Below are 16585 nucleotides of genomic sequence, written 5' to 3'. Positions count from 1 at the left end.
TCATATTCCTAAATCAAGAAAATTTTGGCATGAAACTTGGAAATAGAAAGCACTAAATGCAATACTAGCAAACAAATAACAGCTTAATATGTTGCGCTAATAAAAAACGGAGCAAGACAACAATGCTTTTCATGAGACTAGTGAAAAAAGCATGTGTCTCCAGGTGCCCTTGTCTTTCTTTATCAGCACAAAAGATGCCTCTGTAGAGGCAAAGATGGTTCAAAGGAGCCATTCAAGTCATTTCTGATACAGAGATCATTATTTTGGTAACCATGTGTGGTGGTCTCATTTTGCATACCTAATATGTTAAGTGAATTTGCCAATATTCAGAAAACAGCTTGCCAATATCAATAACTGGAGGCAGGTTGTAAGTTACTAAAATATTAAATTATTGCTTTATAGTTCTTCTCTCCTAAAGGTCTCAAAGGGATATTGTCAACCATTTTTTAAGTAACTAATTAAAATCCAGTTGATAGAGATTCTTTAAGTAGGACAACTGGGTTTTTTTAATCCTTTTTTTTAAGTGTTTTTTTTCTGTTCCTCTGTTGATGTTCATAAAAAAGTCTTTTCAGGAAGGAAAAATCGACTGACTACAGAGGAAACAGTGAAACTGTTTATACACAAAGCAAAACTGAATCTACATTTCTAAGAGACAAGGTGGGTAAGATATCTTTCATTGGATCCACTTCTGCTGGTGGAAGGGACAGGCTGTCAACTTCACGGAGCTCTTTCTTGGGTCTGGGGAAGGTAACCAGAGAGTCCTAAATACAAGGTGGGACAGATTGTTAAACAGAAGGGGTTCACATGTGACACAATTAACACCTCAGCAGTTGTAGACAAAGGAGGGTAATAGTCAGGAGGGTGTGTAACAGATTGTTATAAATCAGCCATAAAACCAGGGTCTATTAACTCCATGTTTTTAGAGTGTCCAGATGAGTTATGAATTTAAATTCCCATTCTTTGAATTTAAATGGAGGTTTCTTCTGAGGATGAGGACCAAGAGGTCAGCTATGGAGTGATAGCTTTGTGAAAAGTGTTCGCCCACAGTCGATAAGATGGTTTTTTTTTTCCTGTGTGAGTTCATTCAAGAATGTAATGAATGTCTGGTTTCACCCACATAGTTGTTGTTGGGGCATTTAACTCACTGGATGAGGTAGACCACATGTTGTGACAGGCATATGCAAAACCCATGGAATTTGAAAGGTGTATTATGTGGGGTATTGATCATCATAGCAATGGAGATTTATCTGCAGGTTCTGCATCATTTCTGGGAGGGTCTGGTGCCACTTTGAGTTGTTGTGTCTGTCCTGAACATTTGTAAAGCTCTTTTGAGATCTACTAATGAAAAGGTCTATATTCAAAATAGGTCTCGCTAATTTAATTTGTTATTAGAGCTGTCCAATGCACAAAGTAAACCAATCAAGAGCTAGAAGATTTTTTTCCCCACTAGCTTTTCAGTTATAATAATCTTAGGTGTTACTTATAATTATAGTAGGCACACATTTTCAGACAGCAGTATTATTTTCAAATGAGTATGTCCCTTTAAATAAGTCCATCACACAGCTAAATCCAACCACATGACTGAGCTGAAGCAGATATTTTAAACCCCATGTACTTGTAGTTTTTGTATTTGTGAACTTTTCAACCATGTTCCCAGTGCTATATTTTCATGATATGGAGGCATTAACTAATTCCCCATAGTGTTGTTGTTAAATGTATATAGCATATATTTCCCTAGATTCTTCTGACACTGCAGTTCTTAATGTCATAGTATTCCCCTTGATATGTGATGATAGAGTACATTCACTTCAGTCACAAAAACTGATTGGTAAAAATATATGTATTAAATCTAATATAAAAGCAATGTGGAAAAAGAATCAGAATTAAATTTATGATTACATTCCAGAGACATTCTGTAGCAATGAATATGCTTTCCCAAACTAAATAGATTTTAGCAATAATTTAAATAACCAGACACTCTGTATTACAGTGCGAAAAGGAGGTCAGACAGCACTAGAGGGAAGGTGATTAAAGCAAAGAACAAAGAAAACTATAAAAGAAAAGAAATCAGAGCTGTCATACTGCAGCTAGAGATGAGTGACGTAGACACAAACTATATATTCTGAAGAACAATGCTGCCTGTATACACCATTGAGCATGCAAAGTTATCGCTATCTTTATAATCTCCTGTCACACATGTTGGATTTTTTTCCTGTCACCACATTAGTTTCTTGTAAAAAAGATTTAGAAACATATTCTCTGTCCATTATAAATTTCACAACTTGTGAAAGTTCCTTGGAATTAAGGTTTATCACCTCACAATTTTCTGTCTTTTCTATTTTTGACTGCTATTCAGTGATGAAACATTCTCCTCCCTTACCTCTCCTCCCCTCAATTTGCTAGCACAGAAATCTATTTGGAGTGCACATGAAAGAATGGCTAACCACACTCTTCAGGAATTGCACTGAATTCCCCCTTCTCAAACAGATTTGATTATGGTCCTAGATAATAAAAATATCAGAGGTACTGTGGCAACTTTCTTGTGCACTTATGGGATTATCAGCAAGGCCACAGGCCTATATTTAACTTTGGTATTGTTTTCCTTTATCCCTTCAGTTGTACATATAACAACTTGCCTCTTCTCCTTTGTGTGTCAGGCAACTGGAGGACAGAGTATTATCATAAAAGATTTACAGTCTTAAACGTAGAGACGGTCTACACAGTGACATTGACCAGAATAAGAGTGTCTGCATAGGGAGTTATTCCAGAATAGCTGTTGCACTTCAAATTCTCACATCTCCTTATTGCAGATTAACTTTCCCATGTCAACAAGCCCTTAGTAGTGATGAACAGTTACAAACTTAAGTAATAAAGAAGATACTTAGTTTCAAATAAGTTTTGTGTATTTCATGGTTTATATGTGGGTAATCTTTTCTCTGTCTCTATTTTCAGAGCTCTAGTCGGAATTATGGACTGACAGGCCTTGTGCTGGTCCTCTGCACAATGGTAAATCTTGCCCGGTATCATCTTGGGTTAACCATTTAAACTTTCTGGGCCCAATCCTTCAAGCCATCATTTAAGATGTATTAAGGAATCTCCAGAGATCTCAGGGGGAAAACAATAGGTATTTCCACAGCTCCATCTTGGCCAGCTCCAGCCTAATAGATTCCCAGACCCACAAAGGACCCTCTGAGAGTCCACGACTGGTGGGATGTGGGGGCATGGAGGTGACTGACACCCTTCTTTTACATACCCAGCGGCAAATCCACAAAGGAGCCTGTTTCACTGATCTACTTTAGGGGCAATGATCGGGCTGTTAATTATGTAATGCTATTTTTAATTTGATTCTTTTTTCATTTACCCTTTAAAGTGCACTGAGGAGTTTGGGTGGGGGCAGGGTAGGGTGTGCTATTGGATAGCATAGAAAGAAAAAAGCAGCAATTAAGCCTCCATTGGAACATTAGAAAGCTTCCACGGGAAAAGTAATCCATGTATCTGGGATTCCTATTCAATTACAGAAGCTACTTAGTAAGCTCTTTGACTTAATGATCCTCAACTTGGCCTTTGATTTTGTGTCCATACTTTTGCGCCTGCAAGTAGTTCCCTTTTAGAGGCATTGCCCATGATTATTTGTGTTGCAGTAACCAAAGTCACTCTAGAATTCTTTGGGTGAATTGTGAGAGAACGTGTCTGTCCTGGGTACATGGGAGGAAATCTAAGAAAGCATTTGAGAACTATTAGCACTTAAATGATTTAGCCTTTGTCTATACTGCAAAGTGAGTGGGCTACCAGATCAAGTTAAAGTGGCACCCAAGCAATAGCCTGCTATTCCCCATCATGCCAGCTGGGCTGAGTTTTAAAGCACCATCAAACTTTGAGGTGAGAGAGTTGTGTGTGTAGACAGGAGGAGGATTTGGGGCAACACCCAGGAAAGAGACCAAATTAACTCTGTAGTGAAGAGTAGTAGTAGTTGCCTATCTGACCTTAGGCAAGTAATCTGTGGCTTGATTGTGTCTCACTAAACTCAGTGGGAGTCTTGCCATTGAATTCAACAGAAGCTAGATTAGGACCTTTGTCTCTGCACCTCCACTAATGGAGGCAATGACACACACTTTTGTAAAGTTCTTTGATCTCTACTGATGAAAAGTGCTAAGTATCATTATGTTTATTTCAATTTTCCCATATTAACAAATGTTAGTTGGAACATAGCTCATTGCAGCACTGTATACTTTCAGTGTCTAGTTGTCATGAGAAAAGCTGTTTGCTGTCTCTGCTGTAACTAGCGATCTCATACCATGCATAATATAAACAATTAAGCAAAACCATGCAGTACAAAATGGTGCTTTCGCAATTAGATTTTAGAACAGGCCGTCAGGGCAGAAGAGCCACATCTATGCAGTGAAGAGCGGGACTGGACTGCAGGAGAAGTAATCAGGCATTCAGGAGAGAGATAAGGCAACAAGAGGCAAACACAAAGCAGTATTCAGTTATTACTCAAACTCATGGATAACAGTAATGGACACAGCTCTGCACCTTATGAACAGAAATTCTGCTGTAAGAGACCATCTAATCCATCACACCCAGAAATAGGGGCTTTTGTAAGTCTTAAGCCCTCCCACTAATTAAAATAGCCACTTACTGGTCATTCCACACCTACACAAACACAGTCAAATAAAAAAAGAAGAGACAGAGTAAAATAGGCTGAGGGGAGGCAGAGAATTCAGAATCTGGGTGTCCACCCTCTTATGACACAAGGTGACTCAGTACAAGAGATTTATCTCTGATAGATCTCAAGCCAGGAGATCACTCTAATTTGTGACATTGATTGCAATCAGGGAAGTGGCTACTGTATATAATTGCCACTCTTCTGAATAGTACATTTTATACTGTACTTTGCTGCTGTGATTATAAAAGGCTAGGTACCGATCCTCAAAAGGATGGTACTTTTAAAGACCTTGTCCTGTGAGGTGAGCTTTTACTTCTCCCCACTCATACTCCATTTCAGTCCCATTTGTAAGTTCTAGCCAAACATTCTGCTGTTCTATTCCAGTGCAATAAAACAGGTGACTGAAGTGACATCCACAAAATGCAAGCAGGGCCTGATCCAAAGCCCACTGAAGTCAATAGAAAAAGACTTTGGCTTTGAATCAGGCCTTCATATTGGGACTGAGAGTCAGAAGGAATTTATTGGGTTAGGAAAGGGGGGGGGGGTGTGAAGGACCCTTTAGTTAGCATTTCAGTTATTGAGTTTCCCAAAATATTAACCAGTGTTAACAGGAAGAGCAAGCAGAAGGGACATGGATTTTGCTCCCCTCCTCTCTCTGCTCATTTGCCTGTTTTACTCAGTGTTTGACAGGTCTGTAGCTATATATAAAACACAGTAGATGAATTCACTTAATGTAAAATACCTGAACTCCAGTATTAACAGAGTGGAAGTTATAATGGCTTGTCAATCAGTCTCAAACTCTAGCAAAAGAGAAAATAGGATGTGGCAAGATGCTTTCAGAAAAGTTTCACACTAAAAATAGCTCTGCAGTATTTTTTTAAAAACCATTGCTTGACTTTCTCAGATTCAAGCAAGATGTTTAATAGAGTAAGGCCTAAAGAGACCTCTGATCATCTGCTCATGACCTTTACATAACCATAGCCATAGAATTTCACCCAGTAATTTCTCTGTTTAGCTCATAATTTATAGTTTAGCTAGAACATATATTTCACTTGATCAGAAATTAATAATATCCCTAAAATTATTTTAATAGTTTTAGTTCTCATGTGTCACCACATAAATAGGCAATTCATTGGCATCAACAGAGCATAGATCCAGGTAGAGTTTGTCTCAATATGTTTTCTTCTGACAGATCATTCGAATGTATTCCACACTAACACAGTGTGACTCTTTGTCTGGTTCAGTTTCTGGGCCACATAGGTTTATGAGTCTATTACATCCTTTGAGCATGCAGAGCTGCCTTTTTCAGCTCAAGTAGTAGAGGCTTATGTTTAAAGATCCATAGAGGCTGCTGAGTTCAAACCCTGAACACCCCCAAAATGCAACCATTCTGCTAAGTATCACTACCAGTGGGAAGGGCCAGGCTCAGATATCTAGGTGTTCTGTAAAAATAATTGGCTGGAGCCTCCACCTAAAACCTCATCCATTCCTAGGTTTTAGGAACATAAAATGTAACCCCCTGGATCATGTTTCCAGACACTTCTTCCCCACTCACACATACTCAGGATTTCTTCAGAAGGTGAAGCCATAAATATTTTTTATTTAGGGAAAACATCTATTGAGATAGCAAATTAAATTAGCAAAACCCGAACAGTCTGACAGGGTTATAGCTTCCCCCCACTGTCTCAGCTATTAAGCTATGTGGCTTAATGAGGCCCAGAATTTCATCCACAAAAATTTCCAACCCACTTAAACCTCACTTATGCATCCAAGTAGACTGGGGCATTTGGATGCCAATAGGTGGCTCTCCTCAGCCTGTCCACTCTCATCCATGAAAGTTTGCATCACATGGTCCTGCTCTAATATGCAGCCGTACTGGTTCTAGTTCCATTTAGTCAGCTCTGTCAGATTAGCAACTGCCAGGCCTTGGTTCAGGGATGTCAGCTCCACCAGCTCTGCTACTGCCAGGTTATATTCTTCAAAATAATGCTATGATTAGCAGTGATACCTAGCAGACGAGTTATATTTGGGTGGGGTTCATCTAGGACACTTGACATCTGGATCTAAAAGTGGAAGGCACTATAGTCCAAGCTAAAAGACCTAGCTACGTTAGTTCAAAGGCGGTAATAGACTCATACAGCACAATCCAGCCTCTAGAAGGGCATAGAGAGAGTTACATGAATGTCTACATACCCTTGAACAAACCATCATGAGCAACAATACAAATATTTCCCATCAAATCTTGGAAACTTATCCTAAACCCTATTCAGAACAACCAAAGAGAATAGCTACCAATGTGCCCTTGGCCCTCAGTGTTCTTGACAGAAAGAGTAGGGTGCACATAGTGGATCTTTGAATGCCTGCTATTTAAAGACCTTTACTGTGCTACTCTAGTTCTGCTCTGATTCTTCCAAGCCTTCCTATGTGTTTTGCCATTAAGATCTCATTCCCTTCCCTAGGTAATAACATTATTCCAAATTACCTTAACACCTCTGATCTTGCACCACAAATCTAAATCCTCCTTAGTACCAGGCTTACTGCCAAATACCGGTAATCTGTGGCGACCCCATTCCACATATTAACAGTGGGGAAGGGGCAGACTGGGGATTCCATTTGAAAATGGATTGCAGGACAGGGCATATGCTGCTGTGCAGAAACCCAAGAGGCTAAGATCTGAGTTCAGAGCTGGGGGACAGACCCAGGAAGCAGCCTGGATGTATGGCCACTATGAGCTTGCATTGCATGCGAGAATCAGCCAGGGCCCAAAAAAGGATGGCAGCACCTTGATCTGTCACTAAGAGATTGATGTTGGATGGGTGCTTGGACTGATAATAGTGTTTGTGTAATTTCTGAGTAAATTCCTTTCTCCCCAAAGGCAGGGGTTGGAGTTTAAAACTAAACGACCAGGAAAGGGAGTCCACAATACACATCCCAATCTGCATGAAGAGATGTTTAGCACCCCTCAGTTCCCATTGGCCACAATTTTCAAATGTAGGTGCCTAAAGTTAGGCTTCTAAATCCCTAAATAAGAGGTCTGAGTGTCGGTAATGCTGGGCATCCACAGCGCCCACTGAGGCATGGGTACATCAAGCTATTTATTTAGGAGTCTGAATATGAATTTGAGCCTAACTAAGCTCACCACACTCCTGTCGAAAGGGGTATTAGTCCCATCTTACAGACAGGAAAACAGACTACATAGCTACTAAATGGCTTACCTTAGGCTACAAAACAAGTCTGCCATAGAATCAGGAACACAATCCAGGTCTTTTAAGTTTCTGATTTGTGCCTTTGCCTTTCTTTCAATTTCTACTAATCTAATTCTTCCTCCCAGATCCTTATTTTCAATCAGTGCATCATACCCTTGATGCCAGCCTCAGCCTCCCGTATTCACATGAGGGGACTAAAAGTTCGTTTTCATCTCTTTGAAGGTGTAAGGGACTGCGGAAGATTTTGTTACGGCCTAGCTAGGGAACTTCCGCTTTCTCGAGGCCGCCCGGTCACTGTAGGACATGGGGAACCAACTCTAACCGGTTTTGGCCGGTTCTCTCTGCCCTGTGCAGGGAGCGGAAAGCCCCTGTTGGGAAGTACCTTATTATATATTCATGAGCTGATTGTGTGTACTGTTTATTAGGGCTCGCTGTTTACCCCTTCGTTGGACTCCATCCCAGGCAAAGCTCCGGTGTGCTGGGTTCTCCACCTCCATGACAGCAACTCTTGGAGTCCCCGTTGCGGGTGTGTCACTAACCTTCAATAAAGTCAATAACTCGCTGCTTAGCTGCGTGTAGGTCTCGTTTGCCAGAGTGCCTCTGCTGGCCTGCGGTGCTTTGAACACCGTGGCCCAGAACAGAAGGGTTCACAAAATCTTCAACGATGGAAGTTTGTATGAATAGTTGAATTGCTTGGTTATGCTGCCTCCTGGTGGCAGCATGAAATATAGCCATGTATAACTTCATTATTACTTACACCTGGTTGCTTTATCCAATACAGCTGTTTCTTGTTGTAAGCTCCATCTTGCTTAGACTAAACTGTATGCTTTTGTAACATGGTGCTAAAATTGAAAAGCTATGGCAGAAGGCTAAAATCAACCCAAAAGGATTTAGTACTGGCGGACTACAAGGAAGAAAAATAATTGATTTTTCCATACTTAAAAAATAAACTAAATGTAAAGGGACTCTAAGAGAAGGAAATAGATACACTACTGTATGAACACAGATGGAAAAAAGACCCATTGTTATTTTTGATTTGTCATGGTTGAACAAAATGCAGAAGTACAATATTACAAAGGTACAAGTATAATATTCCTGAATTATTTGGATATACATATGACAGATATACCACTAGCTAAATTAAATGTAAGGTTTATCCTGGAAAGTTTTCTTAATAAAGGATCACAACTGCTATCTGGAAAAGGTTACCACAAACACCAAAATGAGAACACGTTCTACACTAAGGGCTTGTCTACATTACCTGCCGGATCTGAGGGCAGCGATTGATCCAGCAGGGGTCGATTTATCGCGTCTAATCTAGATGCGATAAACCAACCTCCAAGCACTCTCCCATCGACTCCCGTACTCCACCGGAGTGAGAGGCGCAGGCAGAGTCGACGGGGGAGCATCAGCTGTTGACTTACTGCAGAGAAGACACCACAGTATGTAGATCTAAGTACATCGACTTCAGCTACATTATTCACATAGCTGAAGTTGCATAACTTAGATTGACACACACACCCCCAATGTAGACCAGGCCTAAGATAAAGTGTAGCAGCAGTTTGATGTGTTCACACACTACTACAATGATATTTGTACAAAATATGCCTTGTGAGGTATCATTTGAAAACTAACAGCACACCAGACAATAATATCATTGTGAAATGTATGTAACAATGCTGCATGTGGACTTATAGCATAATATCAGAGTGTATCCATGAAGTCTGTGACTAAAAGGTGTTTAAACCAGGCATGTCAGGGGGCGTTGATAAACAGTTTCTCATGACAAAGGAAAGAGGGGAACATCTCAAACCATGTTTAGCTAAATTCAATGGACTATTCATTTTTTTTCAGAGGTTGCAGGAAGAGAACATGTATATTATAAAACTACAGCAGGAAGCATCACGCTGAAACACACCAGGGGACACCTTAATGAAGATGGAGTCACCCTCCCTCCCCCAAGAGGAGACAGAACTCCAAGGGATAAGTTTGGTCCTTGACCCTTGAAACAAAGGACAATTTTCAGAAAAGGACACACAGAAAGACTTTGGATTATCCTTCACCTGAGGAGACAAGGAAAACCAGCACCTTGGACTCTGTGGGGATCCTGGCTAAGAGTTAGCCAACTATTGCTGGAAAACAAAGATTGATAAAACTACTTTCAACAAAGATGAAGTTGTTAAGTTAGGTTTTAGCCATTAGAAGGCATATTTTTACTTTTGTTTGTTTGTAACAATTTGTATCTTTATTCCTTCTACTCAGTATCGCTTAACCTATTTCCTTTAGTTAATAAACTTGTTTTACTTTTACTATAAACCAACTCCGTGCTGTGTTTGAAGAGTTGGTGTGTTTATCCCAGTTAAGTTTATAAGCTGTGATGTACTAACTCTATAAGAGAGCAGCAGACATAATACCTTCTGTGAATGTACAATGATAGCGGCTGTGAATTACAGAGAAACATATGAGGAGCTCGGGAGCTGGAATTCACTGACTGTGACCTGCCAGGCAAATTTTGAGCTGGGAGTGCCTTAACTAATTAGACTGTGATGAACACAGACTCATGTTACAGGGAGCTGACACAGTCTAATCTCCAGCAAAGGTCACTGTTGAGGCAGAGGAGTAACAGTGACTCTCAGCTCTGTGTGTCCCCAGCAGCGTAACAACATCCTATGCTAAGATAAAGCGTAGCAGCAATTTGATATCCTGTTCACTTTATTGTGAGATTATTACTGTACCTGCAGGGGGATTGACTCACTAATAGAGAAGTTTTATTAATCATAAGCATCAGCAGGCATTTTCCATCTCTAACTTCTATGATCCTTTTATATCTTCTCTCTTTTACTCATTCTCTCACCTTATCATAAGGCAAAAGCAATGCCCTTACTAAAAAATAACTGCCTATAACACTTTTTATTTTCCTATAGTTTTCTACGATAGAAGATTTATTCAGCTCTAGATTATTTTGACATATGCAATAAAGCCTCCACTAGTAAATACAATTAATACTGTACAGTACCCTATTAAAGCGTACTAACATAGTAAGGCTCATTAGTATCTAATTATGCTCAACTGCTCTTAATTTCAGCATATCCCTTTGGGAAACAACATGTCATAGGACAGCAACAACAATCATCTCAATCAAAGCAAGGTTTCTAAAAAAATAGTGTATTTGTGGTGGTAGCTTGGAAAAATATTGATATAAAAAGATACATATTCAATAAGCATATTGGTCCATTCAACAGTAGACTAATACAGAATATGTTCAGGCTCATTAGTTCACACTGCAGTCTGTACATATAAGAGAACTGCAGCAGTATCACTCTTTTTATGATGTATCTGTGGACATGTTTTGCCTGCAGAAGACAGTTCTCAAGTGCTATTTATTCTTGTGTAACTATGACATTGCAAATATGATATACAAGTTAATCTTTTAATGTAAGCAGGATTCTTACAATAAAATTGCTAACATCACTTGGCAACTAAACTAACAAGTCTCTATTCTGACTGTGTTATTGTTCTACTTTGAAAATTCCAGCCATAATTTTAAAGTGGTTTGTGAACCCACAGAGGCAGGTAGCCAAGATTCTGTGATTAATGATTTTGCGTGACCAAGAAGAGATCCCTTAAAGGGCCTGACTTTTCAGGGAGGAGGGGGCTTAATATTGAAGAACAGGCATGTTAGGGGTCTCAAACTTCAGAACTAATGTATGCAGTGTAGCCATGTCAGTCCCAGGATGTTAGAGGAACAAGGTGAGTGAGGGAACATCTGTTATTGGACCAACTTCTGTTATTGAGAGACAAGATGTGTGGCTCGAAAGCTTGTCTCTCTCATCAACAGAACTTGGGCCAATAAAAGATATTACCTCACCCACCTTGTCTCTCTACTCCAGAATTGAGGCATAACTAGAAATTTTGGCCTAATAAGGTGTATGTGATGTAAGTGGCATAGGTGCCCTTAGTATTTGTGTATTGTGTGCCTGGTCAAGTGGTTAAGCACCCAACTAGGATTTTCAGAATAGGCAGATGTGTTGGGTGCAGAGGGAGAAGGGAAGAGGGCACTTTGCTAGAGTTGGGCACTGAAATTAGATCTAGTACACATCTATATGAGCAGGCAGTGGTTCATGTTTCTGCCCTGCAAGTGATACTGCTTATGAGGAACATTAGAAAGTATCTGCTGAGGGAGGAAAAGGGTTAATGCAAGAAACAAAAAGATAGACGTCTGGGTCAGTGGGGGCAGCTGAATTAGGGGTTGTGGTGCCACCACCAGAGGTGGTCACTGAACTACTCATGCATGAATGGTTTTCCAGGTAGACTGCATGCATCTAGAGACTAGGTGAAGAGCCAGCTGATTTGCAGACTCCCTCTGGTAAACTTGTCAGGGTCTCCACTGCAGTACACAGAAGCCAACCACACCACACTGATGTTCTGTACACATCCAGGCCCAGTTTACCAATTCTGTGCATACCATCTGCTCTTTATCCTTTGCTGAGCTTCTGTCTAGGCACCTAAGTTAGTGCAAGACACCAGCATCTCATTCATTAGAGGCAAAACTACTTGAGCAGGTAGTCCTGTGCCCAGCCTGGCACGTTCTACAGGACGAGAGGCTGAACACGGTCGCAGTGTAGCAGAGAGAACTGCTGCAGAATGCTGTGATGAGGTGTTGACAGTGTGTTCCCCCTACACATATCTCCTCAGGTCCAAAGGGAGCTGGGACTACTTTTCTTTTGGGGGCTGAAAGGTTGGTGAGGGCAGAGTCAGAACATAAAGAGCCCCCAAGAAACTGGGTTCCATGTTGCATAGAACTGCACAGCACCCACACAAGCTTCCCAAATCCTGCTCCTCCCCCACCCCATGCAGACTTGAAACCACAGCAATTCTGCTGCAGGAGAGCCCTTCACACCAGAGGAAGGAGGATTAGGATTTACCATCTAAACAGGCTCCAAACAATAAACAGTTCAGCCATGTCAATTGGTGTATCTGGGATAATCCACTATTGCATTCTGTATACAGTATGTGCAAAAATGCATCGGTATATTCAAGACAGACTGATCTCTAAAATGTGGATTTTTTTAAAATGCAAAAAAAAAAAAAAAAAAAAAAAAACCAACCCACAACAACCCTACACCTTGACAGAGAAGAGGTGTGGGAGACATTTGTTCTGGGAGCTATTTGTGCCAGCTAGAATTTTCACAGAAAAATTAATTCCTGTTCATGTTAGATAGAATGTTGCCAGTCTTAACATTTTCACAAACTCTTCAAAAACTGACAATGGAAACTTTGAAAATGCCACTTACCTCTCAAAAAAAACCCCAAACCCAAGTGTGGTAGAGGCACCCCCTCATTGCATGGTGATTCACTGCAGCAGCTCTCCTCCTTTTTTTCAGGTGGACCCCAGCTGCTTTAATGCCCAATAACATTTAATGCTTGGTAATAAATAAAACTAGCAATCTATGTCAGGTCTATCCTCCCACACTTAGACTCTACTCCATCTTCAGTCTTGCCAGCATAGCTGGGCAGGGTTGATTGAGCCTACAGCAGCTTTACCCTTCTTAGCTGCTGTGGGTTTCATGTAGCCCATCATACTGACATTAATAAGGAATTTCAGAAGGAGATTAAAAGATTTGTATACAAATTCAAAAAGCATTAAAAGATAGAACCATCATATGTAGGAAGATGGAATGTTGAGGTAATGGGCTAGGCCAAGCTTGATGAGACAGAATTAATGGGGCAGAAATACTGAGCAATTTAGATGGGAGAAAATAAACAGAGAGTAGTTGTATATAATGACAGAGAGCCAAGTCCTGCTCACCTCACTCAAATAAAACTCATATAGATTGAATGGAAACTGTGAATAAATGAAGTAAGCAGGATTTGATCCACAATGTTGGCCTGATCTGCCTCCCATTGAATTCAGCAGGGTTTCATTAGAAGTGGGATTGGAGCCTTCCATGAGTAATTGAAATGAGCTTCTGGAAGAAGTTCAAGTGAGGGAGAACAAAAGCAGGATCTGAAATTCAGTATTATAAAGGGAACAGAATATTAGACAAGCAATAAAATGTTAAGATATAAAATACATGTAAGAGGGTTGTGAAAAAGAAAAATCCCCTCAAGGCAATGATAGATTTCAAGTAGCTACCCATGCAGTGAAGTGAGAAACATTAAGTGGAAGGAATAAATCAGGCAGTAATATACCTTACACAGAATGTGAAAGGAAAATTGGAAAAGGAGCAAGGCTTGGTTTAATTTTGAGTAACACAGAAGACATGCTTGGAGAGTACACTGGAGGTGGAGGAGTAGTTAAGCAACAGAAACCATAAACAAGTAATGTTTGTAATTAGGACTAAAATGACATTAAATAGGCAGAAATAAAGGGACTAAACTGAGCAGAGCAAATTTTGTAGGAATAGAGAAAATGCAGGGTGGAACTGGATAGGATAAAGCAATGAAGTGAAAGGATACAGAAGGGAAATGAGAAGTACTCAAGGATAATTAATATATGCCCAAGAGTTATGTGGCTCATCTAGCAATGAAAAAACTACAAGCAAAAATAGACTAGCTGATGAACAAGGAAGCACAAAAGTAATCAAGAGTAAGGAAATGGCATTAGGGAGGTCTGGAAAGATTATAGAGTTAAACTGAGAGCACGCACACAAAGTCAGATGATGAGAATAAAAGGAAGATCACACAAGAGGTTAACACAAATCCTTTTAAAGTTTATAACAGGCTGAGAATGTTTGCCTATTATGCCCCACCCTGTTTCCAGGTGTTGAGCCTGATGAGAAAGGATTCAGTGGGTTTTACTGACTCTGCAGCAGGTGACTCATTACCCCACACAGATAGAAAGAGAAGGATGTTTCTAGGGTGTGAGCTAAGTAGTTCTGAGGTAGGAATTGTTAAAATGTAATGGCACACAAAAAAAATATTTTCCTACTTTTTCATTTGTTTACTTTGTGCATTGGATAGCACTTGAGTAATCCACTTCACTGATTTTTTAACATTAAACACTCTTCCTCAGGCTCTGCAAAAATGGTATTTATCAACAATAGCAGCAGCGAAAATGAAACTGAAGAGACAGCAGGCAAAATGCATAATGTAGAGAAGTTTAAATGATATATGTTGAGAAAGTTAGGGACAGAGTAAATACAAATTACCCTCCAAGTTGAGCACCATGAAGTTACTGAGTGACATATCATGACATCACTTTAATGTAAGATGGTCAGATCCCATTAAGTCACCAGCCATAAAGCTGAAAAGTTGTCACTTGTGAAAATTTGGAAGTAAGAAAGCTAATGCCACTGAAAACATATTGATAAACTCAAGGAAGGCCTGAACTGGCTGGTTTAGAGAATGGGGAGAAAAGTCAGCCCTGCAAGGTTGGAGGGTCCCAGAACCTGGGCTCTAGACCAAACCTGAATGTCTACACTGCAATTAAACAGCCCAAGCCCTACTCAGCTGGCATAGGCCAGCCACAGGTGTCTAATTGCAGTGTAAACATACCTTATGTGGGTGCTTCTTACATTAATTTTGCTCTAGTTTTCAAATATAGAAGACCGTCCTGGTCATTTAAGAAGAAGGGAAAGACTCATTCCCTACTGAAGAGGATACTAATTCCTCTTTCTTCCCTAGCCCATCCAATAATGGGCTTTTCTTATTGATGACATGAGATTTTCAGCTTACATCTTCAAGAATTGTAACATTTCAGACTTTTGAACATATGGCTGTTTACTCTGAGGGCCACTGACTTAACAGGATCTGACTATACACAGAGCCCCATGGCATAGGATGATATATCATGCAGTAATTTGCAAGTTAACTCACTAATGTAAAAACACTGAGGTAAAAAGCAAAAAGATAGTCAGTGATGTAGGGCAAAACCCCTAAAACCACTGGCACAGAGCTTAATAGAACTGAAAATATGTAATACATTAGCCAAGGAATCAAATATAAACTGGAGAAAACAGCTCTAGTGTAAATAAGGTCACATTTTGACTAATGGGCACAGTTCTGGTCACCTTATTTATGGAGGTGGACAAACCCCATTGGCTGACATCGGACATTAGGTGTTTCTGCATGTCCACTTGTTTCTTCCATTATTAATTCTGTGCCTGAGGGCAAATGCCAGTAGTGCTCATTTTAGTTTTTGCCTCCCGCTGCCACTTCAGCTGTCAGAGAGGCAGCAAGACTCAAAAATGAAAGGAGCCACCTTAAAGAAATGTGGTGCCACTATGTCATTTTTAAACTAACAGCTCAGAGAAAGAAAAAAGGACTTGCATTTTCACCTCCCACTGCTGCTTTGACAGAGAAAGACATTCACCCATGTTTGAATGCTGGTGGGAGGCAAAAATGTAAAACTGTGGCACAGTGTTTGTAAGTCAGCTTTTCCTGCCCTAAGGAAGTATAAGCTGATTTGAGACAACTAGAAATCTAACCTTTGCTTACCATGTGGCAAAAAAAGAAAAATGTGTTCACCTGACCTTAATGCAACAGAAGTAGATTATGCTGTAGAATATAAGTGAATGCAGTGATATAGGAATTCTAAGATTTTAATTCATCAGAAGTAAGAAAGGCTACTAAAGCAGGCCTGTGTTCCATAAGAAAATGGTAGTTAAGAAGAAATGTCACTATATGTCTACAATAAATTGATGAAAGGGGTGGGGGGAAGAGATAGTCATTTTGCTAGTGCAAATACAAAAAAAAAAAATCCCCAAAACAT

General features: G+C 40.1%; 1 long non-coding RNA gene across 1 annotated transcript in view; it reads right to left on the bottom strand.

The window, feature by feature from the left end:
* Positions 1–13964, bottom strand: part of LOC122465720 — a 42941-nt gene extending 28977 nt beyond the window's left edge. Inside the window, exon 1 of the long non-coding RNA XR_006290743.1 lies at positions 13167–13964. This is a non-coding gene — a long non-coding RNA (uncharacterized LOC122465720). The remainder of the gene's footprint in view (positions 1–13166) is intronic.
* Positions 13965–16585: the final 2621 nt, after the last annotated feature.

Source organism: Chelonia mydas, chromosome 4, assembly GCF_015237465.2.
Source record: "Chelonia mydas isolate rCheMyd1 chromosome 4, rCheMyd1.pri.v2, whole genome shotgun sequence".
NCBI classification, from domain to species: domain Eukaryota; kingdom Metazoa; phylum Chordata; order Testudines; family Cheloniidae; genus Chelonia; species Chelonia mydas.
Note: the sequence above shows the minus strand (reverse complement) of the source record. Positions and strands in the feature narration are given on the sequence as shown.